The sequence below is a fragment of the Amaranthus tricolor genome, chromosome 6, assembly GCF_026212465.1.
Source record: "Amaranthus tricolor cultivar Red isolate AtriRed21 chromosome 6, ASM2621246v1, whole genome shotgun sequence".
NCBI classification, from domain to species: Eukaryota; Viridiplantae; Streptophyta; class Magnoliopsida; order Caryophyllales; family Amaranthaceae; genus Amaranthus; species Amaranthus tricolor.
In genome coordinates this window covers 29,133,388-29,139,387 of record NC_080052.1, presented here as the reverse complement: position 1 = coordinate 29,139,387, position 6,000 = coordinate 29,133,388, and positions in this window count along the sequence as shown.

Sequence of the window (6,000 nt, the reverse complement as noted above, 5' to 3'; positions counted from 1 at the left end):
CACAACTCCATAGATGTACAATGTACATGATTACCTCTATATCAGCCACTGCCAGACGTTGGCCTATGTGTTAAATTAGGCTGGACTTATTGTGAATGCCAACACGTTAACGGGGAGACACAAGTGCACACACTTCATAAGCCAAGAAGATATATACCATCCCAAAACCATATGGCGATGGGAAGAAGGTCTCTAATAGCTTATAAAGCGTGCACACCATTTTCAATTTATCGATGTGGGATAACTCATCCTAACACTATGTGCTTTAAAAATATATAATTGATGTTGCCAACATAAAATTTTTGCTTCGATTCTACAACATCAAATAACTTGATATGAGTTTTATTCACTAAATTAAGTTTTTATGCATAACGTACAAAAAGAGCCTACTTGGTACTTCGCTTTTAAATTGATTTTTGGAAAAATCATCTAGAATAATTCAACACTTTTATGATTTCTTATAATAATCTCACTTATTGATTAATCATGAATAATCTCAATTTTATAGGGTATTTGCCTAGAGTAAACTCGGATAACCGGATGACTTACTATAGTAGATTATTTACCACAAAAGTAAATTGAAATTAATATAAAATTAGAGAAAAATCTTGAAAATTTACATAAAAAATTCGACATTTTATTTTAATTTATTTTTAAAAAATAAAACTTGCAATAGCAAGTCATCCGGTTAACCGAGTTTGCTTTAAGCAAATACCATAAAATTGAGATTATTTATAATTAATCAATAGGTGATTTTTCTTTTGACTTTTTGAATATTGTTTTTTTGTGTGGTAAAAAAAGACAAAAATATTAGAAATGCTTAAGTTGGAATTTGAAACAATATTTAAAATCCTGCTCTAATTGGATTTTTTCATTACATATTGATTTGTTAAATCACTTTTTTAATTTAATAAACAATCAACAATAACTCACTAATAGTTAATTTATTTAGGTAGTTTAAAAGATCATAAAAACAAACTGGACTTTTAGCTTGTCAAAAAGTCAACTACATTAAAAATCAACTATAAAAACCAACTAATAATTAATAGTTATTTACCAAGACACCCCAACATATAATAGAATATTGTTTGAATACTATATATTCCCTCGGTGCTATTTAATTTGCAGTATTTTTTATTTTATTCCGTCTCACTTAATTTGCATTATTTCTATTTTTGGAATATGACCTAACACTTTCTTTTAATCTCATCCATACATTTTAACTTTCTTTTAGTTTCATTCACATAATCTTTTCTCTCTTTTTATTTATTATCATTATCCATCTTTTTCTTAAAAAATAACACTTTTTTCTTTAATGCAAATTATTCAGGACAGAGCGTGTACGTAATACTGCCTAGCTACAAGTGGATAATAGTTAGTTATCAGAATTGAAAATAAAGAAAAGGTTGGCCCACCACAAATTGGATCAAGCAGAATGTTATGAAAGACATCCCAGTGTAGCAGACTGTACAAATCTGTAGGCCTCCATCCAGCTTTGCTCCACATACATTACAATAATCACTTCATTATATACTGCTTCAGTTTACATTCAATAAATACTCCCGAACTATATAAATCCTATAATTTGGTCGTTCTTGGAGTATATTTAATATTCTTCCAATGCAATGTTATTGCGTGTTATCATATTCATAATACACATTATGTATTTTAATTTTTTTAATAATTAAGAGTTTAGACTAGAAACAAATAATTATCCCTTTCAATTTCTTATGTCTCATTTGAATTGTATTTATTCTAAGAAAAAAAACCACAAAAGAGAAGCGAGTAAAAGAAAAAATAATAATTTAATGTTAATTGTGTATAAAGATTGATTCCGTGAAAGCATAAGTAAGGAAAACAAGGTTAGCCAATAAGTAAAGAGACATTTAATATAGATATGTCAGAAGAGATTGTGAGTGATTATTTTGAAATTACAAGTGATCAACACATTAAACGTAAATTAGATCAGCCAAAAAAAAAAATTATCTCATTATAAAACCGTCATATTTGAGAATTTGTGATAAAAAATTAGTTCCATATTATAAAGCAAGTTTACCAACCAATTTTAGCATAAAAATTGAAGCCCAACAAAATTAACTATCCAAACTAGAAGTTAATTAAGAAAATGTAGGTTACCTGAGGTCATAATTAGAGCCCTAGTAGGAGGTACAGGGGTAAAACCAGAAGTCGTCATGCCCATGGCTTTGTTGTTTGGGACCCAAGTGGACGCCTTTCGAGCAGCAATGTTTTCGTAGTCGGAATCATGGGACGTCGTAGAAGTAGAAAAACAACTGTTTACAGATGCTATCCTACCAGCAATGTCGGACGCAACTGGATAAATCCCAATAGAAGACCTTAGAATAGAGTCCCACATCGAAGCATTTCGAGGTGCCGGGGAGGTTGATGATCTATACAAGTGATTCGTGTTGGTGTTGTCGATCATGGAAGAGGACCATGTACTACTAAATGCAGGTTGTGGAGGATCGATTGTTGGTGTTTTTGGGAGAAAATGTTGTGTTTTGGAGTTGTAGGAGGTTTGTCGTTGGTAGAGTTTGCGGGTGATACAATTATGAATTTGTACAAGGATAATTATTTGAGCTTAGTATACTTTCTCCTCGCTTCGTGTTTATAATGCTCGCTATAGTACGTTTGATTTTTGTTCTAAACGAGGTTAATAATGCTCGCTATAGTACGTTTGATTTTTGTTCTAAACGAGGTTAATGACTACCGAAAATGATTTGTAAAAATTTTATTAAATGTATCGCATGATAATGAAATACTTTAATCATAAAAAAGTTTATAATATTTTATAATTTTAATATATTTTATCATAATTTTGTATATATATTTTTGATCTTTGAATTCCTTATGTAACTTTAGTGCTTTACTATTATTCAACTCAATGTATATTTTCAAAATTAAATTTGTGATAAACAGTCCCTCTTATTTGAGATCGTCTCACTGTAAGATGATCTTAAAACACAAAGCTTATAAGTTAAAAATTTTTAGTATTAGACTATTTAATCCAAGTATTAAATATGTGTCACTAACGATGATAGTAACGCAACTTAGATTCGTAGTAAGTGTAATAGTCAAAAGTCATCACCATTACGCTCAACTAATCAAGTCTTCACCATCCACCGGCCAAAAAGAGAATTTTGTGGGTGCAAGCGGGAAAATGCAGAATTTTGGGTCAAGATATAAAAGTAACATCATTTTAATTTCTAATTATTAATCAACTCATAAGTCGTCGTGACTATGGATATGATTAATATTTTACATTTTACATATTTCATTTCCAACATTTTACTTTTTATATAATTTAATATTTTATTAAATTATGCATAATTAAAAATTATAAAAGTTAATATCATGAAAAAATTTACGATTAGCCAATTCAAACAAAATCCTACTTAAATGTATTTTTTTTCTTTATAAATTAGCCGCAACATATAAAATAAATTTAAAGCCTTAAATGAAAAATAGTGTCAATAATCGCAATGTAGTAAATATTTCAAAACGAAGGAATTATTATTGATGTTTTTAGATATTTCTTGTTCAACATATTTGTTGCCTCAGAAGTTGTATTCAAGTATGTTTATTTAGTTCATTAATCAATGTGTATTAAGAGAATAAAATAAAAATCAAGTGAGTTAAAAAAACATATAAATGAATTTAAAAAAGGAAATAAGTTGGTGAATGACATTTGGAAGAGTAATATATAAAAGTAAATAAGACCAAAGCCAAAATAACAAAATAAAATATAGCATGAGTTTCTAGCAAAATGAAAGGACAAAAAGTATATAATTTTACCATTATAAATTTGAAATTAACAAACTTTGAAATGTCCATGTTACCCAAAACGAAAAATAATATGTTACATTAAACCATTTTACAAGTCTAAAGAGTCTTCTAATAGAGTATAATACATAAAATGCATTAACTTTTAATTGAATTAGTTTATTAACATTGTATTAAAAACTAACCTCACATCAAGGTTATGATGAGGGCATATGTTGCATCCACAATTCCAACACAAAATACTGCCGTATAAAGAGGTGTGATAAAATATATAAGATCCAACATGAAGTGATCAGGATTAAACAAAAATATCATCCGCTTCTTTTTAATAATGTAACACTCCCATAATTAGGTCAAATTTTTTAAAGGATTTTTGAGGAAAACATAAACCAAACCTAATCATGGGAGTGTTATCGCCAAATCTATTTCTAATAAGGAATAAATGTAAGGCTAAACAACTATAAAATAATTCTATACAATTTAACAACTAAACAACTTTTACAACTGAAAGTGATATTTTAACTTGAACATAATTACTAATAAAAATTAATTTTCTAGGTAAACCTCACTCTTACGATTCACTGCGTGATCAATCACCTGCAAAATAAGAATACAAGAAAAACAAGGGAAAAACTTCCAAAATCAGAAAATTGAGTAATTCCAACTCCATCCCGTAAAACAGTTTAGTGTGAAAATAATTTAAGAAAATAAAATATAATCTAATTGAAAATAATTTTAGAAAATAATATATAGCTGAGTTTTGAAAAAAAAAATTGTTAAAACTATATATATATATATAATATCACATAAACCAATTTATTAATTTGATATTTAATAATGACAAAACACATAATCAATTTTTAATTTGAGGGAACGAGAACGCTAGTAAGCCGAGGCTTCACCCCTATACCTACTTCATCAAGACGTCGTCACCCCAAATAATTCATCAAGGCCAGCAGAGTAGTCTCAGGTAACCCTAGTGTGCACACCCCTTCTACTTAGATCACAAAAAATATAAGGAAGACCAAACATCGTATCAAATAGCAAAAATAATAATACCTGTCGGCAGCTATACTAACCAAACAGGGCAACCTATTCATCACCCTTATACTTGAATCACAACAAATATAAGAGCTTCATTTCTCTCGTGTTACACTTTACGTGATTTAATATATTTTAATAATCAGTCGTGAGCACGCAAAACATTTAATCAAACATACATTATTTATTTTATTTTAGAATCATAATTTTTCCCAAGAACAATATATCTCAAGAATATCCAACTGAAATCTTATTTAACAAATCACCATGTTAACATCGATCAGTGACAACAACAATAAATATCATAAATATTTATCTTTCCAATTATAAATTAACAAATCACCGTGTTACAATAAATATCAAAATAATAATATTATAAATTAATTATGTAACAAAATAGTAGTAAATATCTTTTTGAGAATAAAATATAAAAAGTATAATATCATACAAAATAATATCATATAAATTCATGCATCCCATTTAAACACATTAACTATCACTTATCACACTATACTAATGAGATAACCCTAATTGGATAGACATTGAGAATTACCTTGTAAAACAGCACTAGAATATAAATTTATGCTCCTATCAACTGTAACACCCCGAGATTTTCTGACGTCATTAATTAATATTTTAATAACTTTTAGGGATTTTATAATTATGTTAAATTAATTTAAAAGTAGTTTTAATAAACTCCTTTTATATACGAATTTAAATATTAACATATATTTATATTAAAAATACAATTACGATTTCTAAATAAAGATGTTCGAATCAAAATAATTATTTTATTAAAATGTGTGAGTACTCGATGGTGAGTTTTCTTAGTTAGGCCTTTCAAGAGGGTGAACCTAGAAAATAAATAAATAATAATAATAATAATAATAATAATAATAATAATAATAATAATAATAATAACCATGATAAAAGGGCATGAAACCCTTGTGCAAACCACCAGCCGCCACTCCCTCTCCTCTCCTCTCCTCTTACCTTGCTCTCTTCCTCACTCCTCACGACACCACCCTTTTAGCAGCAGCCGTGACTTCCTCCCACAGCAGCAGCCGCACTTCTCCCTCACCCACGTGCAACCGCATCGAGCTAGCCTTCCCACGTGCTGCTGCCTGCAGCAAGGCTGCAGACCACTCCAGCCGCCAG